General features: G+C 40.2%; 1 pseudogene; it reads right to left on the reverse strand.

Moving 5' to 3' along the window:
- Positions 1–22,958: 22,958 nt before the first annotated feature.
- On the reverse strand, positions 22,959–23,089 carry LOC122312095 (annotated as a pseudogene).
- Between the last annotated feature and the right edge of the window lie 1,639 nt (positions 23,090–24,728).

Below are 24,728 nucleotides of genomic sequence, written 5' to 3' on the forward strand. Positions count from 1 at the left end.
AGGTTATTTTATTTCCTTAAATACGTCAAATAATTTTTAATAATTTATTTAAGATTTACAAAAATTACTCTAATATCTGAAGAGGTTTTTTTTGAATAAAACTATATTTATTAATCACTTGTCATTACATAAACTCTCACTTTTTACAATTCTTTGAATACAATCAAGTATATCTTCGATTCAAACTAAATCAGTCTAAGCTTTCCTTTGCTACTGTCCATTCAATCCTTTGCTTTAGTAAGATTTTCATGTCTTCTATTAAGCCATCATAGAAGGAAAGATCTTCAGCTGCCGAGTTAACTGCATTAATAACCACTTGAGCATCCCCTTCAAACAGCACCTTAATCAGACAAAGTTCTTTGCACACATCCATAGCGTTCCACAAAGCATAAGCCTCTGCTACAACAGGTTGATCAACATTGAGCTTCTGTCCTTCCACAGCCATTAAAAACTCCCCCTCTTCATCTCTAATTACAACCCCTATACCCACATTCTTTTCCATCTTTCTTATTGCTGCATCCTAGTTTACTTTCACAAAACCCAAGCTTGGCTCTTGCAACTTTAAGGCTCTTTTGCAACTTCCCTCAGTGCTGCTGTCCCTTGCTTTAACCAGCTGTTGAGCCTACTGAAATTCCAACAAATTATTCTTTGCTATTCTTAAGACTAGACTTGGGGTTTTGAATTTGTCCTAAAAAATGTTTTCATTTCTCCTCAACCATAAACCACTCATCACTGCAACTGTCACCTCCAACCCAGCCTCATTCAGTAACTCCCTAAGTTTATCCCATAGTACCAACAAATCAGGTTCATTGGTCCTCATTTTCTACAACTTACTCAGGGATTCTGACCATACATCACATGCTGTTGGACATTGCCAGATTACATGCATAATGGTTTCCTCCTCTCTTCTACAGATATGACACAAAGGGTTGTTGATAATTTTCCTCAGTGGCCAGGAGTTCATTAATAGCTTTCGAAAAGAAAAGTTTGGTCTTTTTTGGTACATTCAACCTCTAAATATTGTCCCAACTTCTTTCCCTCTCTACTTGCTTTGAAAATCCACCTCGAGTAGCCTGCTTCCTATCATTCTCCAAGTGATATGCACTTTTAACAGAAAACAAACTTTTATTTGAGGGTTCCCATATCAACCTGTCCTCCAACCCCATTTCACTTAGTGGCATGCTACAAATATGATCTGATTCCACCTTGTTAAAAATGCTCCTGATCAAAAGTTCATTCCACACCCCTCGACTATGTATCAACTCACACATATAGGCTTCTCTATCTAGTATAGAAACTGGAGACTGTACCATACCAGAAGATGGTAATGCAAGCCATCTATGACGCCAAATCTTTATTTTTTCCCCCATTCCCTACCTTCCATCTCAGTCCCTCCTTCAATAGGCTCACATCATTCCACATACTCCTCCAAAGATAAGAGGGTCTATGGCCCAATTTTGCTATCAAAAGAGACTTATCATCGAAATATTTTTCTTTCATAATCTTAGCAGCCATACTAGAATTATTTTAAAGTAACCTCCACCCCTGCTTAGCCAGGAGAGCCAAATTGAAGCTCTCTAAATCCCTGTAACCCAAATCCCCTTTCCCCTTTTGTTTCCCCAGTCTTTCCCAACTACACCAGTGCATGTCATTCCCTGTTTGGTGATTACCCCACCAAAACTTGCCTAGCATGACATTGAGTTCCTTGCACAACTGCTTTGGGAGTTGAAATTCACTCATTGTATACATGGGCACTACTTGAAGAACTACTTTAATCCAAACTTCTTTCCCACCTGCAGACAGAAATGAGTTCTTCCAATTATTGATCTTCTTCCACACTCTCTCTTTAATACACCTGAAGGCATTGTATTTTGAGTTTTCCACTATTGGAGGTAACCTCAAATAAGACTCATAAGAGCCTTTCATCATAGCTCCACCACTCTACATGGTCTTCCTCTTCTCTTCCTCCTTTGAATTAGAGCTAAGGAAAACTACTGTCTTGTCTTTGTTCAAAAACTGGCCTAAGGCTTTTTCATACTGCCAAAGTAACCCTTTGATCTTCTCCCATTCCTCAAACTTGGTTCTACCAAATAGAATGCAGTCATCTGGAAAAAGAAGATGGTTTGCTCGAGTCCTTCCTCGGAGACAGTAACTCCCCTTGTCTCCCCCTACTGGTCTGAGTTGTTTAACAAAGAGCTAAGCCCCTCAGCACATAAAATGAACAAATAAGGAGATAAAGGGTTTCCTTGTGTTCTATTACAAGTATTGAGTATGTAATAGAAGACAAACACTTCATAACCAGCTCTATCCATTTGGAACAAAAATCCATTTTCTCCATGACAGCTTGCAAAAAAGGTCATTCAATCCTATCATAAGCTTTTGACATATCAAGCTTGATGGCCATATTCCCTACTTTCCCTTTCTTCCTCACTTTCATGGTGTGCAAAACCTCAAAGGCTACCATGATATTATCAGTGATTAATCTCCCATGAATAAATGCACTTTGGTTAGGAGAAATAATAGCATTTAGTACATTTTTTAATCTATTTGCCATTACCTTTGCCATTATTTTGTAAGCCACATTACAGAGACTTATAGGTCTGTAGTCACTAGCCAGTTTAGGATATTTTTTCTTGGGCATAAGGGTAATATAAGTATAATTAGCAAGAGTATTTAGAGAATTACCATTCAACCAAGCCAGAACTGAAGTGCTAACTCCTTCTCCTATAAGATGCCAGTGTTTCTAGTAGAAGCAAGCCCCAAATCCATCAGGTCCAGATGACTTGTATGGGGCCATATGCCTCACAGCTGCCTCAACTTCCTCTCTAGTGAAAATTTTGGACAGCTGTTCATTCATGCTACTGATAACAGAAGGTGCCACACTTCTCAGACATTTGTCAATCTCACCAAATCATAGATCAGAAGAGGAAAACGACTTCTCAAAATAGGACTTGAAAATCCTTGCCAAACCTTCAGGACTAGTGTGTCTTCTGTGCATCTCATAAAAAATTTCTTAAATCCTGTTAATCTTCCTTCTCTGATTTGCACAACTATGAAAAAACTTGGTATTTTTGTCTCCAAGTTGATACCAGTTCACCTTGGCACTTTGCCTCCACCTCAAATCCTCCTTTTTCCAGCATGATCCCTAATTCCCTTTGAAGTTCTTTTATAACTGCAGTGTTATGGCTTCCTTCTTTTTCTTGTAACTCTCTTAACAAAGTAGTCTTTTTTGTTAATGATTTTTTCTGATTAGTGACCAATTGTTTACTCCACCTTGAAAGAACACCTTCAGTTTTAGACAACTTGTGAGTAAACTCCATGGTAGAGTTCCCATCCTTAGGACCCTTTTGCCATATTGTTTTTACAATTTCTTCACATTTTCCTTCTAATGCCCAGCTGGCTTCATACCTGAACAACCTCTTTTGTCTACCAACCAATCCTACTTTCATACTCAGCAAGATAGGCCTATGATTTGAACTTCTGGCCGCCAACACTTCCGCCCACCCTTCTACATGGTTTTCCTTCCATTTTAAGTTTGCAATTGCCCTATCGAGCCTTTCTTTTGCAAAAGTCTCATCCTCATGCTTATTACTCCATGTGAATTTATCCCCTTTCCAACCCAAATCATACAAACCCCCCAATTCCAGTACCTCTTTGAATCTGACCATCTATCTTTCTGGTTTCTGCTTTCCCTCAATCTTCTTATCATGTGCTAAAATCTCATTAAAGTCACCTACCACACACCATCCTTTATCAACCTGTGGCTTTAAAGAGCTTAATAGACTCCATGTTTCTTCCCTCAAATTAGAGTCTGGCTATCCATAGAAGCTTGTTAATAGCCATTTATCTTCACATTCTAGTTCTTTAATCCATACACTCATGTGACATTTAGAGTAGTTCACCACTTCAACGTCTACCAAATGGTCCCATAACAATATCAACCCCCCCTTCAACCCTACTGGTTCAATTACCATACAACCCTCAAACTTCAACCTCTTTAAATTTTCACCTTTGACTTTCCTCAATTTTGTTTCCATCAAGAACACTACATTGGGTTTCTTTTCCTCCACCAAATGGCAGAGGTCTTGAACTGTCCGAGGGTTCCCAAGCCCTCAATAGTTCCAGCTCAAGGTTTTCATGAGAATAGGTGGGGCTGCTTCACAGCCACCACCAAATTAGTTGTACTACCTTCCTTTGGTTTGACTCCACATCCTTCCAACCATTTAGGTTTTTTGTCAACTCTCTCAACCTCCTCTTTGTCAACCTCGGATCTCAACATTCTTTTAGAAGGTGATGATGATTTAGTAAGATCCTCACCCTTCTTCCCTACCTCCATAGCTCTTCTTTTCCAAACCCCTTCCCCTTGCCTCTTTTAATATTTTCAGGCAGTTCACTACTCTCTTCCACCCCAATAATCTCCTCTAGATTCTGCTGTGATAGCCCCTTTTGTTCCCCAATTTCCCTTCCCTCTTTAGAGACATCAAGCCCAAAACTCTCTCTCGGCCTACTCCCCCCTCTTTTCCTCACTGCCTCTCCTACTTGAAAAATCACTATCCTGAGTGGCATGGACAAACTCTACGTCATTCCCCATAACCCCTCCCTTATCTTTATCTGTACCTCCCCCCTTTCCTATGTCTTCACTACCATCCCCACTACAATCTCCTTCTAAAGGTACTTTAGTAATCCTCTCCATATTCCTCCAACCATCTCTAAATTTTGACTTACTCCCTACTCTTAGCCAAACCCCAAACTGAGCCTTTCCTCCCTTCTTCCCCTTACACCCTGACTCATCATGCATAATGCATCCACATTTAAAGCAAAAGCGGGGCAGTTTCTCGTACATCAAAGGAATCCAGTAACTCCTCCCCATCAGGTTTATGGTCTTGCCTCTTGCCAATGGTTTTGGTATGTCTATTTCAATTAAGGCCCTTAGAAAGAGCTCCCACCCAAACCAATCATCTCCTATCTCAATCTCGATGACTCTTCCAATTGTACCACCTACCGTCTCCCCATTCGTCTTGTTCATGCATTTGAGAGGCAACTCAGACATCTGTATCCAAAATCTCTCAACATTGAGCTGCATCTTGTGTGGAAGTGTACAGCCGTCGAAATCCAAGAGCATAGATGGTCATCAAAAAGCCTGGTCTCCCATCCAGTATTCTCTACTTATCCATTATGCTACCAAATTCTACCACAAAAATATTCGAACCAACTACGTGGAATTTAGCTCTTCTACTAATTCTCCAGATTTTAGCTATTACCGATTCAATCACCACCTTATTGATTTTCCTCTCTAACCAGACCTTCCCTACCAAACACACATCTTCCTTGAACTTTATTTCTTCAGAGCCTCCATCATCAAATGTTAAGAGCTTCCTCCTTCATCAACCTCAGCTTCTTCCAGCGGTTCTCAATCTCATTCATCTTGCCTCCACTTCTTCGACTCACTCACAGTATCAATCACCCTCACTCACTCCCAAAAAAGATGTAATCCTCGCCACCACTAAACACCTTCTCTGCCACTAGCATGCAACGGAGAAAGAAAACCGTTATGCTACCCCCACCTCTTTTATCTCCATAAGACGAGTCCAACTATATCGAGTGAGAGATATGATGGGCCCAACAAGTTAGAAAATTGCATGTGCACCATTTACTTGCTACCATGAGCTCGTAACGCCCAATAGGATTAATATGGTAGTTGTCGTCAATCAATGATATTTAGCCCCAAGGAAACAACAAGATATTCGAAATGTTTATCATCAATACGTTAATCCTATCCTTATTAAAGCATATCTCGAGAATTTGATAACAAGATTTTGAGATTCAAGAAATGGAATGAACTATTATTATCAGCAATAATTTACTCCAATATAAAAGACCAACGTTAGCAGTCCAAGATAATTTTTCTGATTCCCCATTGCAAGGTAGAACATATATATTTTTAACTTAGGCATAGGAAGTGCACCAAGCACACTAGCCATCCTCTTTCCTTGTCACAAGTTAGCGGTCAAGATCAAATGGCAGTTAAACACATCCAAAACAGTGATGCCATATGTGGGATCAATGCATATTTCTTAAAGACATTTCAATGTGATTTTCACATACCTGCTATGACAAGCTCCCATACAACCCATGACCAGGAAACTACTTCCACTATTATGGAAGCATGACTTATGGAGATAGAAGAACAATTAAAGAAGATAAGTATAGCGATGGAGGCCTTCTAGCAAAAGAATGAGAGCTTGAGACAGAAAAACCAAGACTACAATGAGAGTGCCATGACAGAACATAGTGAACAACCAAAAGGAGAGGCATACAAGGCAAGTAGAATAAATATCAAGGAAGCGGAAAAAAAGAAGCCACTCGACGAATTGCATAGTCTTATATAAGGAGATGGCCGAGAAGATGGGAGGGTCATCCTCAATTGATTAGTTGCTTAACCGCACATATTTACCCTATAGCTCGAAGATGAGGGTTGTGCCACTCTCGTCAAAGTTTAAAGTCTCACAAATAGAGCTATATGATGGGTTGCGAGATTCAGTAGACTACTTAGAGAACTTCAAAACACACATGACCCTTCACGGATTTCCTAGGAGGTAGCATGCCAGGCTTTCGACATTGAAAGGCATGGCAAGAGGCTAATTCAAATCGTTATGAGTTATGAAGGATTGGCCAAAAACCTCCTAACACAATTCATGACCTATAGGAGGTGAAGATGACTAATAACATACCTTTTGACCATCAAGCAAAAAGAATGAGAAAGCCTAAAGGCATACTTCGCCCGATTCAATAAAGAGCGATTGACCACCAATGATCAAGATGAAAAAAATTACACTAGCAGCCCTTATTGGGGGGGGGGGGGGTGTGGCCCCCAAGTCCATTCATGGCTGAGCTAGCATGGAGGACTCCCTCAACACTGAAAGAATTCAAGGATAGGGTCGACGACTTCATCAATGTTGAATACACACTACAAGACCTAATTGCACCATAGAAAGTGAATATGAAATAGGAAGGTAGGGACCCTAAGAGGTCAAGCGAGTGAAGCCCTAAGAGGTCAAGCGAATGAAGAGCCTCAAAGAAAATGAGGCGAAGCCACCATGATAAAGGTAAGAAAGGTAAGCGCCCCTCGAATATGTGGTTCAAGATTCGTTCACAACAACCTAAATGTGCAGTTAGAGGATAGGTCGCTAGATCGAATAGAACGTAGTTGGGCAAATAGAGGATGACTTTTTTGTACCCACCACCAAAGTGAAACCCATTGGATAGAGGACTACTATACGATGAAAAGAAGATTCGAGGAGTTACGAGGAAGTAGTGAGTTGGAGCACCTGGGCAAAGAACAAAGCAAAATCAAGAGGGGTGTAAACTAACTCGTCGGCATCGGTTTCAGTGCCAAACTGAAACCCCACCGACGTGGGAGAACGTCCTTTATAACCGGCTGAAACCGATCGACTGGAGGAGAGAGAACCGATTCCATTGGTCTCGACTAACGTCGGCGCGGTCTTCGGTCTGCCATCGGCATCGTCTGGGACAGAGGAGCCGCGTTTGCGACTCTGCCATGGGTGTGCAACGAAGGTTTGAAATAGAAGAAATCGGAGCTTGAAGAAGAAGACAGAGAAGAAGGAAGGGGGCGAGGTCGTATAATGCAATTTTGGAACGGCGCCCTTTGGCTTTAAGCCAAACGGCGCCGTTCCACTGAAATTTTTTCTCATTCAAGGGTCTTAAACGACGTCATTTCACTAATTAAAGTGAAACGGCGTCGTTTCTTTATAGGTAAAAACAAAAAAAAAACAAAAAAGGGTTATAACAGACGTTGGCCGGTTCAGTGGTTTTTCCTGAGTCAAACTGCGAACCGAACTGGTCGACGTCGGTTTTAATAAATTTAACTCGACCGCCGACTGGTTCTTCGCCGGTTTCAGCCGGTTCCAGCTTCCAGCGGTTGGTCTTCGTCGGTGTAGGCCAATTTTTTGGTTTAATGTACAGCCCTAAGATCAAGATACCAAACGAAGCAGGAGCCTAAAAAGGCGGCGATCAACAAGGGGAGATGATTGAGATGCTCCTCCAAACAATGGTGAGGTGACCAAAAATCTGTACTATAGCAAGGGGTTCATCGGGTGAGGAACCTCTGCGACTAGTAGAAAAGTGCACTCCAGCAGGGCTAGATATGAGAAAGCATACACAAAGATAGACCAACCAAGTAGCCAAGGCAAAAGAGCACGAAGAGCATCTCTTTTGGGGAAGAAGATTACAAAGGGTTCATATACTCACATGACGATGCATTGTTGGTAACGTTGTTAGTCGCCAACTATACCATCAAGAGGATCTTGTTCGACAATGGAAGCTCAACATACATCCTCTTTTGGGATGTGTTTGCCACAATGAGCATTGATCCTAGAAAACTACGGTCGTTGCCTACACCATTGAAGGGATTCTTCGAAGATGCGATACAACCCTTGAGTGCAATAACCCTACCGGTATTAGACAAGAAGGGGTTGTAGACCACCAACTCGATGACCAACTTCCTAGTGTTCAAGGCCCCCTCATTCTACAATGCTATATTGGGGAGTCCATTCTTGAATAGCCTTAGAGCAATCACCTCTACTTACCATTCAAAGATAAAATTCTTGATGGAGGCGGGAGTACTAGAGGTCCAAGGTGAACAAGCCCGAAAGTGTTATGTGCAAGAGCTTAAGTTGGGGGGAGCAGATATCTATATCTTGGAAGATTAGAAAGTCCCCCCATCCCTCCCTCCCCCACTGTTCCTTCTCGGCAGTGACGTAGAAATGTAGATTGAAGAAAACTTGCAGCAATCAGAAACCAATGAATCGCTAAGGCTAGTACGATGCTACACCTAGAATGGCTAGAAACTGCAACACAGATCATGACCAAGCTTTAGCATGAGGTCTGAAAGGCGTTGAATCACCTTCTGGTCAAACTTAGGGACATGTTTGCATAGAGCCATGAAGACATGTCAGGAGTAGATAACACAATCATTGAACATCAATAATGTGTTGATCCTGCATGCAAAAAAGTTTACTAGAAGAAGAGATTATTCAGCACAGAGAAATATACGACCATAGCTGAAGAAGTCGACCGACTCCTTGCTATCATCAGGGAAGTTCACTACCCCAAGTGGTTGTCCAATGTTGTACTAGTAAAAAAATCTAACAAAAAATGGAAAACGTGTTTAGACTTCACCGACCTTAATAAGGCATGCCCAAATGATATTTTTCCATTATCATGGATCGACATAATTGTCGACTATATGGCAGCATATCGAATGTTGAGTTTTATGGATGTCTATTAGAGGCACAATCAGATTTGGATGAACCCGACAAATGAGGAAAAGACCTCGTTCATAATAGATCAAGGATTGTACTGCTATCAAATCATGCCCTTTGGGTTGAAAAATGTAGGGGCAACATATCAAAGACTCTTAAATCGAATGTTTAAGAAGCAAATTGAGGGGAATATAGAGGTTTACGTCTACAATCTACTAGTTAAAAGCAAAGAGCCATCTTAGCACCTTGAAGATTTGAGGGATGCCTTCACCATGTTATGCTGGTACAAAATAAAAGTGAACACAGCTAAGTGAGCATTTGGTGTCGACTCGGGTAAACTCATGGATTGTATAGTGTCTGAGAGAGGGATAGAAGCTAACAAAGAGAAAATCAAGGAAATCATGGATATGAAGCCCCCTCGAAACATCAGCGAGACCCAAAGGCTAACTGGCAGGGTAACGACATTGAATAGATTTGTGTGTAGGTCCACAAATTAATGCCTACCATTTCTTAGGGTCCTGCAAAAAGTACACCCTTAGAATGACAACTGCAATCAAGAATTTCAGGCACTGAAAGAATGCCTATCTAGCTCGCCATTATTAAGCCAACCTGAGTAAGAGGACACATGATAAGTGTGATTTTTATGTGATTTGTATTACTCTTTTATTTATAAAAAAGTGTCAGTTTCCTTTAATTTTATTGATTTTATTTTATATTTTTCTTTATTTTCTTGTATTTGAAGGAATAAGAAGATTTAATGCAAAAGGAGAGCATTTTCGTACAAAAAAAGAGAATATGGATTCAGATCAACGAGAGGCAACGAGATCTGAAGAAAGCCGAGGAGATTTGGACGAGGAGACCCAAAGGCAAGTAGACTTTCCTCTCAGTAAGTGAGGAAACCCAAAGGCAAATAAACTTTCCTCTCTATAGGCGAGGAGACCCAAAGGAGAGGAAACTTGCCGCTCAGTAATTTATCATCCCGGTCAAGAGTCTTTTATCTCAATCAGGAACCTCACATCTTGGCCATTGGCTGAGTAGACTAGTTATATTCAGCACACACGACATCTACCCAATGGGATCCTCCCGAGTCGCTTATCAAGGAGAGCTAAGCAAATCAAGTCGCTTATCATTGAATATTCCATTTTTTATAATCCTGTTATTCTTGGGATAATTTTCTCTTTTGTTAACATTTATCTTTAGAAACTATTTTCTAGATTTCAGGCTAGATTATAGCAGTAATTCTCTGACTCCATATTTCAAATTCAACATCTATTTAATCTAGACTTATGGGATAAATAAAGGATCTAGAGAGTTAGAGGTTTTTTTAGTCAAGAGTCAACATCTAATTCTTAGTTCAATTATTATCCCTTAAGGAGGAGGCGGATCTGGAGAGCAGAAGCGAGAGCTACATACTTCATCAACCGACTCCAATAAAGAATACTAGTTTTATTCTTTTTCTTTTCAATTTCATTATGAACTAATTTTATTTTCTAGTAGGGGCGGGCAACACCGCCTTGCATGGGCGGGGGCGGGGCCCCCCGCTAGGCATCTAGTCCCCCTAGTGAGGGTGGGGGGCGGGGAGGGCCCAACCCCACCCACTATTTCTCCCGCCCCGCCCCCTATATATATATAAATATATATATGTTTATATATATAAATATAAATATATCTTTATATTTTACAAATTGTGTATATATAAATATATATTACGATTTGTTAAGATTTGTTTACAAAGTATGCATTAGCAAATTTAAAAACTATATAGTTTAAAACTACTACACTACAACTTACATAAAATATGCATGAGCAAATTTAAAAACTACATAATTTTTAAATTATAGTCATGTTTACAAAATTTAGATTTACAATTTGGATCTAAAAATATATTTTTTTATTACTTTTATGAAGCGGGGTGGGTATCCGCTCCATACCCCGCCCCAGGGATGCGGGGGTAGGGGACTGATGGGAAAACCCCACCCCCGCACCATGCGGGGAGGGGGCTACCCCGCATCGTATGGTGTGGGTAGCACCCCTATTTTCTAGTGTTTTGATGTAGTCTGGTATTGAATACACAATTTATATTCTAAGTCATTTTATTTTCAAAATTTTCATGATTGAGTGTTTATTCCTTATTCTTAATGCTTCCAATTCTCTAGCTAATTATTGTTTGATTTATTGAATCACAATGAGACTGCGAGGTGATTTGTGATTAGATCTCTAGGATTAAGCACCATTAGTTGAGCGAAAGTAGAGATACTTTACCACGATTAGTTTAATTTTCAATAAAAACCCAAAAAACTTAATGAGTCTCAAATTAATTAATTCACATAGAGATATGGAGTTATTAGTTGAAGATATTATTAATATTATTCAAGAGAGGATATTAAATAGTTAAGGGATTTTTATCATCAACTTGAAAATTTTAAAATTTTATAACGACTAATAATAAATTGTGTGCGATTTGCTAGGTAAAATCAAATGCACTAGATCTATTCTTATTATATTTACAATCTTAATTTTAATGCTATTTTCTTCAGTTTAATTTAGATAACTTATTCCTTAAATCTTGATTTTTTTAAATAGTATTTAATTTAGTAAATTTTAGTACTCAATAGCATAATTAATCTCTGTGGGTTCGATATCCGTTTTCGCTAAAACACTTTATTACTCGTTACGATTCTGTGCACTTGCATATATTTTCACGCGAACGACACACTTTATGTAGACTTGGCAGTTTCATCCCATGTCGTGTCGATGGCTCTAGTCAAAGAAGAATGAGTAGTTCAGAAGCTCTTGTACTACACGAATTGTGCCTTGTGGGGCATGCAGTTGAGATACCCTTGAATGGATATGCTAGCCTTCATGTTGGTAACAGTAGCTAGATGGTATTTCCAAGCTTACTCCGATCAAGTTCCTGACAGAAACTCCTCTAAAGACGATATTATGAAAACTAGATGTCTCAGGATGCCTAGTGGGTTGGTCGATTGAGCTGAGTGCGTTCAACATTGATTATCTCCAAAGACACACACTGAAAGGGTAGGCCCTAGCAGACTTTATCGCCGAACTTATTGACTTTCCTAAAAAAGTGGCGACCACACTAGTTGGGAAGTCCTGGCAGGTCTTCGTTGACAGCTCATCTTGCCACCCTGGTAGGGGAGTAGGGGTCCACATGGTGAAACTCGCTTTCAAAGCCACCAACAATGAAGCTAAGTATGAAGCATTGATAGCAGAACTTTCGATAGCTAAGGCACTAGAAGCTACTGAGGTCGAGGTAAAGGTGGACTCCTAAGTAATCGTTAATTAGGTATTGGGAGTGTACACGGCAAAAGGCGAAATGTTGAAAAAGTACTTGTAGCTGGCATGAGAGAAGCGTGACTAGTTTTGTCACTTCAGCATCGGACAAATACTGAGGGAAAGTAATAGCATAATGTGAACAACCTCAAGAATGGAGGAATCTGTCCTACCATGAGAAGTTGAAAGTAGAGTGATAGAAGTCCCTATTGTTAGGACTGAGGTCATCGAGATGGGACTAGGAGAGCTAGAATGGGCTTAAGAAGTGGTAAAGTACCTAGATATTGGAGAGCTTCCAACAGAATAGGAAGAGGAGGAGAAGATCAAAAGAAGAGATGTACGGTTCACTCGGATCGACGAAATTCTCTACAAGCAGGGTTTCTTAACCCCATTATTAAGGTGCGTCTCCCCATAGGAAGCCCAATACGTCCTAGCAGAGATACATGAAAGCGTGTGTAGGAACCACTCAAAGAGTTTTGGCAAGAAAGGTTGTAAGGGCGGGTTACTATTGGCCCCATGCCCTTAGGGACGCGATGGAGTTTGTCAATAAATGCGTGGAGTGCCAAGTGTTAGCTCCAGTATCACACTGTCTGCCAGAGAAGCTGACCCCTATAGTGTCCCCTTGACCATTTGAGCAATGGAAGTTTGACCTAATAGGGTCGTTCCCACTAGGGAAATGAGGAATAATGTTTGTAGAGCATGATGGGTTTATTGAATTTGTAGCTAATATATGTTTTGAGTAACTTTGCATAATTGAAGATGTATTAAATGATATGTGTTTGAGTAAAGATATTATCACTAGTACTATGGGCATAAATATGAGAAGCAAGTATGACAAGTATTGGGGTAGCACAAATAGGTTCAATTTAATGAAGCCTATCTTGACTCATTGAGCCTCGAGCTTAGCGAGAGGGGGCCGAGTGTCATGTAAGGCCAGGCTCCCCCAGATACTCTTATAGAGGTCAAGCAGCATGTATGGCTGAGCTCACCTCGTTGACTCTCGTGCTTGGCAAGAGGGGGCCGAGCGACATGTACGGCTGGGCTCGCCCAGTTACTTTGACAGAGGTCTAGTGGCACGTTAGTCTAACTCGCCTCATTGACCCTTGTGCTTGTATGGCCGCACTTGCCGAGATACTCTAATGGAGGTCAAGTGGCGTGTAAGCCTAGCCTGCCTTGTTAACCCTCGTGCTTGGCAAGAGGGGGTCGAGTGTCATGTAACGCTAGGCTCACCCAGATACTCTGACAGAGGTCGAGCAGCATGTATGGCCAGGTTTGCCTCGTTGACCCTCACTCTTGGCGAAAGGGGGCCAAGTGGCATGTTAGGTTGGGCTCACCCAGATACTCTGATGGAGTTCGAGCGGCACGTAAACCTAGATCACCTCATTGACCCTTGTGCTTGGCAGGAGGGGGTCGAGCAACATGTAAGGCTGGGCTCACCCAGATTCTCTAATGGAGGTTGAGTGGCATGTCATGCTGGGCTCGCCACATTGAACCTCGTACTTGATGAGAGGGGGTTGAGCAGTAAGTAAAGCTGGGCTCAACCCAAACCTTCAACCGAAGCTTGAGTACACTGCAGAAGTCAAACTAGTTAGTGTAAATAATCACTAAAGTTTGCAAACCTGAACTATCTGGTTGATGTGCGATAAAGATGCTTGTTTATCTAAGGTGTGAGGAAGCTCTAAATCGTTATCCATTGGAGCAGACAATCTCTTTGAAGTTGTGTCGGATAGTCTTGGAACTATCATGCACTCTACTGAAGGTGGGGTAGAGGTTCCTCAAATCACGCTCTCGCCGTTCATCCCCCCAGAGGAGGTAATTAGTCGACAACCTTATAGCCATATTACTTTTCATTGTGGCTGGACAGGGTAATTTGTTCAGGTAGCCTCAGGGCTGTTCTTGCTTTCCTCTGTGGGGGAGGTTTGGTTAGCCCGGGGCTAGTCCTTCCTGTTCACCCTTGTGTGGAGGTAATCTATTCAGGTAGTGTGTTTGACTGAATCCGTTCCCGTTTGTTGATACAATAGGTGAGGGTGGGCCAATATCGTGCATAACCTGCTCTCCCCCTGGGAGGGTCGAGATGGTCTCTAGCTTATCTTGCCCTTTGGTACCCCATGGGGCAGTAGTCTATTCGGGCAGTCCCGACTGGAACTACTCTCGTCAATTGACACCTGTGAGGAAGGTAAGTTGTTGGGCTATTGAGGACAAGCTTGCACTCCATCGAGGTAGGGGTATAGGTGCCTCAAACCATGCTCTCCCCATTAGTCCCCCTAAGGGAGGTAACCAGTTGACAGCCTTAAAGCTAGATTACTCTTCACCGTGGTGAGACAAGGTAATTTGTTATGGCAGCCTTAAGGCTAGTCCTGCCTGTTGACCCTCATGTAGATGTAGTTTGTTCGAGCATTATTTTTGACTGGACCCACTTCTTTCTATTGATACCACAGGGAAAGTAGGTGAGACTCAGGCCATTGCCGTGTCCAATTTTTGTCGTGGTGGGATGAAATAATGTTCAGGCAGCCTCAGGGCATGACCCGCTCTCCTCCACAGGGAGGTTGGGTTAGCTCGGGGCTAGTCCCGCCTATTGACCCTTACGTAGGGGTAATTGATTCGAGCAGTGTGTCTGACTGGACCCACTCCTGTAAGCCAAAGTCCACAAGGAAGGTAGGTTGTTAGTCTGCTGAGGGCAAAATCGTACTCCACCGTGGGAGGGATCAAGAAGCCTTAGGCATTACATACATTCCTTCGGTACCTTGTGGGGAAGTAAGCAGTTGGTGGATATTCCGTTGATGGAGATTTTGTCGATGGAGATTCCATGGGTGGAAATATTGTTGATGGAGATTTCATTGGTGAAGATTCAAATGATGCTCGAGTGGGGCTACATAGCTGGTGTTCCAAGCCACAAGAAGCAATTATGTTAGGATAAACAGAATTCACACAAGTTTTGAGTAAGACAAACCGAAGTATTTTAGTTGTTTGTAGCCAATTTTTGCTTGACCGAAATTGCCCACTATTGCTTGTCATCTCTTCTCTTCCTTGCTTTGCTTTTATCTTCTTCTTTCTTCTCATTTCCTTCTTTTTTTTTTCTATCCTCCAAAATGCATGCTTGTCCCTGGTCCGAGTATGGCTGTGGATGTCAGTTGCCCACTTGCACCTGGTAGGGACTGAGATTGTCCAATGTTACATGGTGGTTGGGTTATGTGCATGTGTCATGCGAAGTTGCCAAGTCACGCATGAGGTAGCCAATCAATTGAGGTAGCTGGCTGTGAGCCGTGGAGCATGTTGCATGGCCCGTGTAACGTGATTATGAGGTTTCTCACTCTGAGTTAGTCCAACCCATGGTCACAGAGTGGTTTGGCGAGGGGACATGCCATTGGATGATAAGAAAGATGATCTTGTGGTCGCAGAGTGTTCTAGCCGATGAGTCCCTTAGCGATGAGTGTAATGGCCGATGAGTGCTTTTGCAAGTTGGACGGTTAAGAAGCTTGTCAACTTGCTGTCCCTTGGGGTGGTTGAGCTGCAAAGTGCCTAGTTGGGGATAAAGATCACCGGGGGTCCTTGTAGAGGATGGCGTTGCCCACTAACTCTTCATGGTGGTCCTGCTCGCGTTGCCTTAAAGCTCTTCACAATGGTGCTGCTCACGTTGCCTACAAGTCTTCGCGGTGGTTCCACCCATGCCGCCCGTGAGCTTTTCACAGTAGTGGTGATGTGGACCCGTGGAAGTAAAATCTCTTGAACCCACAATTAGTTTGAAAACTAACCCAAGAAGGTCAAAATCAAGTCAATGGGATGGAAGAATCTAGACCCGTTGAGAAACTCATTTCAAGAACCTAGATTATATTAAAATCTAGACCTATCGAAGAACTCGTCTCAATAACCCAGATTACAAAGGAGGAACGCCGCAAAGATTGTAATTTACCTTTGATAAGTTTGAAAGTTCAATCAAGAATAAGAGGAGATAAACTCAATTCACAATGAATAAAATTCATCAATTTCATAAACTTTCATATATATATATATATATATATATTAAAATGAGGCTACAAAGAGTATGTGTACTAAAACCTCACAAAACCCTAGGTAAACTAAAGCCCCATTTTTCAAAAATGCCCCTGAGTGAATAATGATGCGCTATAGTACCCTTCCACTAAATAAGATAAAACCCTAAACTAAAAATTTAAGTATCTTTCCCAAAATACCCCTAGGCGAAATACAAGGCCTTCCTAAAAGAAACCCTGCCTGAAAATTAAAAGAATCCCTAAACTACCCTTAAAAACTTCTCTTGAAACCCTATTTCATAAAACATATTTGGGCCAAACATACTCAAATCCAAATATTCAATAAATCCTAAGTCATGTCTTCCATAGCTTGTATCAAGTAGATGAAAACTGGATCTCCTTCTCTCAAATCCATCTTGAATATTGGGCTCTTGCTAACTCTTGATCTTGTGATTACCCTATTTGGAACTTACAAGTTTCTTTAAGACTTGGTCCACCTTGGTGCCCATCAAGTGGTCCCGCTCCCATTGCCCGTGATCTTCCACGGTGGTCCTGCTCACGCTGTCCGCGAGCTCTTCACGGTGGTCATGCTTACCCTGCCTATAAGCTCTCTCAATGTTCCTATTCGCGAGCTCTTCCTACAGTCATTATGGTGCTTGCGAGCTTTTCCCGCTAGCCTATTGTGTTGTCTATGGGCTCTTCACACAGTTGTGCTCGTGCTGTCCGTGAGCCTCTCTAGTGGTCCTGCTAGTACATTGCTCACGAGCTCTTCATGGTGATCGAGGACCACTCTCTGCTAGGTAGAAGATGTCGGTGCCTCAGGGGATGGCTGCTAGCGGGGAGAAAGGGCTCGTGGTAGTTTTCCTTGAGCTCCCCGCACAATGTGTGCATGTTGTAGGACAAAATGTCCGCAAGACAGCTTGCTCCCACCATGGTGGTCAAAGGCCACACTGGCGCTAGTGGACAATGCCGGTAGCCACCTCGAGGCCGCCAACTCCCCTACTGCACCACGGATGGGATTGGACCGAGGAGTCTCTTGGGTGCACTGCGAGGTGCACTCGCTTATTGGAAAGTGCAAAGCCTACGCGGATGGAAGCCACCTTGGCATGGACAAAAAACAGCGATGGATCACATGGTGGCTACTAGTTCCTCTCGTTGGACTCATGGCTGCGATGTCGTGGGCTCATTGGGCTCCCGCTACGTGTAGCTAACAATGTGCACTGTCGTAAGTCACTTCGCGTCCGCCGTGGTGGTTGAAGACCCCACCAGTGGAGATAGACGGCGACATCGGGGCAGATGGTGGCTGCCAACGTCCTTTTTTGGTCATGCTGTGGGTGGGCACGGCTGCTATCTTGCGTGCAAAGTGAGTTGTATGCGGGTGCACTGTTCATGCCCTTGCGGATGGGGCCCGCTTGGGTTGTTGCTAGAAACTACTGGCGATCGAGGGTGGACCATTGGTGGGTCATTTGGGAGGCTGCGAGCTTTGCATGGGTGCACACTATACCCATTCTCCTGCCATTCAAGGCCTAGGCACTAGGTGTGGCCTCGCAGGAGGAGGACCACTTGGTATGGAACAGAGATTGTCAACAATCCATGTGGTGGGAGTCGATGGTCATTGGACCTCACAGCGGGTTGCCGCGAGGCTTCTAGGTGTTTGGATGAGGTGCACTCGTTGTGGGCAGTGCATGGCACTATACAGTTTTCACATGCACGAGAATTGTGCATAGTGCTAGGCACACAGTCCTCAGCTCTTGTATTTTGTGTACCTTTGCATTTAATGTGAGTACTCAGCACACTTTAAATGCATAGTTTAAGTTGCGCGAGGCTTAGACTCTCGCTTTGCATTTAATGTGAGTACTCAGTAGACTTTAAATGCATAGTTTAAGTTGCGCGGGGGCTTAGACTCTCGCTCTATACACTGCACGAATCAAGTGTGCAATATATTTGATTGACTGGGTAAGGGAAGACTCACTAGCCCATTCATTGTGGGAATATTTTTCATAAAAATAAAAGTGTGAAAGTAGAGAATACTTATATGGAGAAGGGGAGAAGGATCCCTCCCTGGAGTGTTGAGATAGTGCCGAGTCTGGATCGGTGCTATGTGCCCCCCCCCCACCCCCCGCAATTGATTCGGTGTTGTTATATGGTGTTGATGCGTATTTATGGCAGTGAATAGTATATAAATATAGAGAAAATGGGGAGTAATAAACACACAGATTTACGTAATTCGGTACTGGGTCTTCGTCAATGGGAGCTTGTGGAGGGGAGAATCCACTGTAATAAACTTGATTTACAATTTTTTCGAGTCTCTCATCCTCACTATACAATAGATTCCATATATTTCTCTTCCCGGTCTCGACTCCATAGCTGGAACCTATGTCTGGAGGTTGAAGAAACCTTCCTAAGAAGCCTTGCCCCTAAAGCCTAGCCAAGAGTCTACTAGAATCCCCCATAAAGTCATAAGCTCCTTCCCTTTTATCTCCTGCCTTCCCTTGCTTTATGTCACATGATGAGTGCGCGAAAGTGCACTCTAAATATCCTATTATTGGATTAAAATACTAAAATGTGAATAGAAATCATAAAAATTAATGTGTATTCTTGAATTGATTTTCTATTTACGTTGAGATACTCATAAGTAGTTTTTTTTATGTTTAATTTCAAAGTTTATAAAAGAGCAAGTCAAAGCCTAATCAAATTCAAAGAAGGAGCTTCATGGGGTTTGAGAGCAATTTAGATCAAGAAAAAAAAAATCAAAAAAGGAAACTACAAGATGTTCAAATCCGAAATTTGCTAGGAGAGAGTCTGGATATACTTTAGTATTTTGACCGTAAATTTTTACTCACATATCGGATTGATGTGATTATTGATAAATTATAAAGTTATCTTAAAGGGTTATAAATTTGTTTCTAATAAGGATTTCAAAATTTAAACTCCTAAAGTGCATACATGGTTATCAAGATGAGTGCTAAAATTTAGGCAATTTTCTTAATGTAGAAATTATAAAGACATTAGGATTTCTGTCCTACCCTATATAAGCATATCATTAGCACGAAATAGAGGGGGAGGAGAGGAACAAGAGGTAGATTTGAAAAGAGAAAAAAATCACTTCCATGGCAGTCGTTCACTTCAGTTTTCTTTGGAGATTTTTGTTGTTCATTATATTTATGAATAACTAAATTTTCAAGTAGGACTAAGGATGAACTTGCAAATTAGATGGTAGTTTTAATTTATTTTTAATTTATGTATTTGATTTTCAATTATTAAAACTCTTTTACTTTATCATTATCAATTTATCGTTGATGTTTTCTTCTCCGAATAATCATATAATTTATTCTGTTTATAAATTCAGTCATGCTTTTTCCACTGAATGGATTAGTTTTTTGATTATGTTTGGATAAATTATTTATCTATATTGATTTAGTTCTTTGTTGCAATAGCGCTTCCCGAGTATATTATTGTCGTTGGATTTTCTCAATAGGGATAATAATTTATGTATTTTAACAGTGGTGAATGATTTTTCAAAGAATTACATTTTGTTTAATTTTGGTTTATAAATCTATACCTTTCGATTGAAAATTTTAGAAATCGAGTTCCCAATTGAGTTATCTAATGAATTAAGAATAATTAAAATACCGAATTTGTATAAGGGATTCCCGACACTTTATTGTTCATCAATTTGATTTTTTTTTAATCACTTTGCTTTAATTTAATTTATATTTAAAATTAATCTTTATTCTTCATCAATCATTTAATATTTTTTCTTTGTTCCTTCTGATATTTTTTTTAATTTGTCTCTTTGTAGAATAGACACCTCAAAGCTGTGCTACATAGGGCTGAGCACCGACGAATCGGAGTCGGTATTGGAGACATCCGAATCTAACTCCAACTTTGTCGGAGGCCGAATCCGACCTCCGACTCCGACTCCAACGACGTTAGACTCTGCTCCGACTCCGCCTCCGACTTGTCGGAGCGGAGTCGGAACGGAGTTAGAGTTGGGCGACGGCATTGATTTAGTTGACTGCGACGGCGTTGGATTTGGTTGACTACGACGGCATTGTGCGATGACCCAGACCTGCATCAGCGTTGGATTTGGTTGACTGCAACGGCACCGTGTGATGACCTAGATCTGCGATGATATCGGATTTGGTTGACTGTGACGGCACAGTGCGATGACCGATGGTCTGCCTTCTTTGCCAATTTGGGAAGTTGGGAACTGGGTATGGGACTGGCCGACTGGGAGTGAGGAGTGGCGACTCAGGGCGACGGGGACTGGAGAAAAGTTAAAACTCTTAGGACCTACCGAGTTAGGGCTGCAGGACAGAATGCATTGAAGGCAATAGATGCTACGACGTCGTTTTGATCAATTTAAGGAGCAATGGGCTGGGTTTTGAACTTTTGGTTGCAGGCATGTAGGAGTGGCCCAGTGGGCAGCCGGCCCGGCTGGCCTTCTTCTATACATATTTTGGGTTTTTTAATTTTTATATTCCCATATCTTGAGCTAAACCATATTTTAGAAAATATTAAATTAAATTTTAATCTTAAAGTTTGTATACTATTATATAACTAATAGTATACTACTATATATATACATTATATATTAGTAATACACTAATACTAATACTATTAGTCTATTAATATAGTCTAATAGTAATATTTATTAACTTATTTACTATAGTCTAATAACTAGATAGTCTAAATGTAATAACTAGTAACTAATAATATGTAATAACACTAGTTACACTAGTACTAATAGATAATAACTTAAAGATATTAATTTAATATATATAAGTAATAGTATACTATTATATATTTTAGTAATTTACTCTATACTAATAGTCTAATACTATTAGTCTATTAGTATATAGTAAATTAGTAATATTTATTAACTTATTTACTATAGTCTAATAACTAGATAGTCTAGATGTAATAACTAGTAACTAATAATATGTAATAACACTAGTTACACACTTACACTAGTACTAGTAGATAATAACTTAAAGATATTAATTTAATATATATATATATAACTAATAGTATACTATTATATATATTAGTAATTTACTATATACTATAACTTACATGTTATTATGCATTTTAGTATTTATATATTATTATTACATGTAACACACATATTTATACATTAGTAATTTAGTTTTACTGTGTTACATGGTAGTAATATTGAAACAGCATGAGTCATGATGTGATGTTTACATATACTAAACTATTATTAGTTAATTTAGTCTATATATTATAGCATAAATATATTATTTTATAATAATTAACCCATGTCGCTATGCTATTATATTATTGAGTTTAACTAACTATATAAGATATAGTTATATAAAATCTATATTCTATATAATCAACTTTAATTATTATACATTAGTATTACATGTTATATTATACATTAGTATTACAATGTTACATGTTATTAAGCATTTTAGTATTTATATATTAATATTACATGTTATTTTATTTATATTTATATGATTAATATATAGAAAAACACATATATTTTTTATAAAATATGTACATTAGCGGAGCGGAGTTGGAGTCGGAGTCGAAGTCGAATGCAGAGTCAAAGTCGGAGCATCGGAGTCGGAGTCGGCTCCGCTTGGCCTCCGACTCCGACTCCGAGCGGAGCCGGATCGGAGTTGGGGTCAGATTTTTGGATTTCTGCTCAGCCCCAGCACTGCTACAACTATCGCATTATTCTTTGGGTGTAATCAAATTTTGGCCTCATTGCTAGGGAGACAGTAGAAGAATTGCTAGATAGTTTTTCTTTTTAGTAGTTTGTAAAGGTGTAACTTTGTTTCCTCTTTTAACTTGTTGCATCTTTATTTTATTTTCTTTTTCTTTCTATAGTTTTGTTTTGTTTTTGTTTTTTAGTGTTGCATTTTTCTCTACCTTACATGCACAGGTATAGAGACGGCTTGGGTCAGTTTGCTTATAGACCAATGTTAGAGTCAGAGTTAGAATCTAATGTTTCTAATTATTTGTTTGATAATCCATCTAGTCCTAAAAAAATGAGTGTGCACGAAGATCAACATAGGACTCTACATGATTACCTTCACCCGACACGCATAGCAACACCATCATGCATTATATTTCCACCAATATTGGATTTCAAACTAGGTATAATACGACTTCTCTCTACTTTTCATGGTTTAGAAAGTGAAAATCCATATGTGTATATTAGGGAGTTTGAAGAGGTTGTTGCTGTATTCCATGGTCAACCTGGCACTATCTGTAGATGTTATTTGACTTAAGTTCTTTTCTTTCTCACTAAAGCATAAGGTGAAGAGTTAGATGTATTCATTGAGATCACGGTCGATTGGGTCAAGGGTTGAGATGACCCAAATTTTTTTCAATAAATACTTTCCCCATCATAAGACTAATACTTTGAAAAGGCAAATCTCAACTTTTATACAAAAGGATAGCGAGACTTTGTATCAAGCATGAGAACGTTTTAAAGAAAGCATGAGAACGTTTTAAAGAGTTACTTAGCTTGTGTCCTCATCATGGTTATGAAAACTGGTGTCTAGTTAGCTATTTTTATGAAGGTCTCACTCTTAGAGAGTGTCAATTTGTTGAAATGATGTGTAATGGTGAGGTTTGGCATAAGGACCCGGATGAGGTAATAGAGTATTTGAATGAACTTGTAGAAAAAGCTCACAATTGGGCAGAACTAAATGCTTTTGACAGTACCAATCGAGCATGCTCCAATCAAACTCATTCTAGTGGAGGCATCTATCATCTGAAAAAAGAAGATAACTTGAAGGCAAGGATGGAGGGCCTAACTAGAGAGTTAGAGGCATTGAAGATGAAGGAAATTATGGTAGCTCGTATTATTCCCCAAGTTGATGCCTCTAAACTTTGTTTTATTTGTCAGGGAGTAGATCATCTTACACAAGATTGCCTAACACTTGCTGAGATGAGAGTAGTGTATGAGGAACATTGCAATTCTCTTGGCATGTATTAAAAACCCTTTTCACCCTACTCAAATACATACAACTCTGGTTGGAGAAATCACTCAAACTTTAGCTGGAAGTTTGAAAACTAGTCGCCTGCACAATCCCCTAGATCATATCCTGCACCATATCATGCATCTTTTTATTCTAGGAACTCCTTAGAAGATACTTTACATGCTTTTATTAAGGCACAAGGTAAAATTAATCAAAAGTTTGAATATTTGATTACGTAGATTGTTGAAGAAAATAAAGAGATAAAGAGTCATATATCCAAGATGATGAGCTACTTGAGTTTGAATGAGCGTGGCAAGTTCCCTTCTCAACCTCAATCCATGCCCCAAGGTCAACATATGGCGTAAAAAAATTTGAAAGAGGTCAATGCCGTTGTGACAAAAAGTGGTAAGTCCTTACACATCCCAACAACTGATAAGGCAGAAGATGTTGAAGAGGAACAAAGCAATGATAGTACCAAGTTCCCCAAGGAAGTCGAGGTAATCAAGAGCTCAGTTAAGGTACCAATTCCTCAAACTTTAAAATTTGGTATTCAAACTTTGGAGTCTAGTAATGAAATATTGGAGAACCTCAGGTAGGTAAAGATTAACCTTCCTCTTTTGCATGTTATTAAACAAGTTTCCACTTATGCAAAAGTTCTTAAAGATTTGTGTACAGTTAAGAGGAAGCATCATGTGAAGAAGACATCATTTTTGACGGAGCAAGTTAGAGCTCTAATTGAGGAGCGAATTCCTCCTAATTACAAGGATCATGGTTGTCCAACGATTGCATGTAGTATTGAGAATCATGAGTTTGGGCAAGTCTTGCTAGATTTAAGAGCTAGTGTTAATTTAATGCCTTATTCCATTTATATGCAGCTTGTTTGGGTGAAGTTAAGCCTACTTTTGTTGTGCTTCAGTTGGCTGATCGTTCAGTTAAGAAATTGAGAGGGATAGTTGATGAAGTTTTCATCCAAATTGACAAGTTTTATTATCCTGTTGATTTCTTAATTTTAGACACTCAGTCAGTTATTGAGTCTAACTCTAAAGTTCCTCTCATATTAGGTAGACCTTTCCTTACTGTGGCTAATGCACTTATAAATTATAGAAATTGGTTGATGAAACTATCTTTTGGAAACATGACCATGGAGGTCAACATTTTCCATATTGAGAAACAACCAATAGATGAAGAGTGCCACCAAACGT

Source organism: Carya illinoinensis, chromosome 5 (genome assembly GCF_018687715.1).
Source record: "Carya illinoinensis cultivar Pawnee chromosome 5, C.illinoinensisPawnee_v1, whole genome shotgun sequence".
In the NCBI taxonomy this organism is placed as follows: domain Eukaryota; kingdom Viridiplantae; phylum Streptophyta; class Magnoliopsida; order Fagales; family Juglandaceae; genus Carya; species Carya illinoinensis.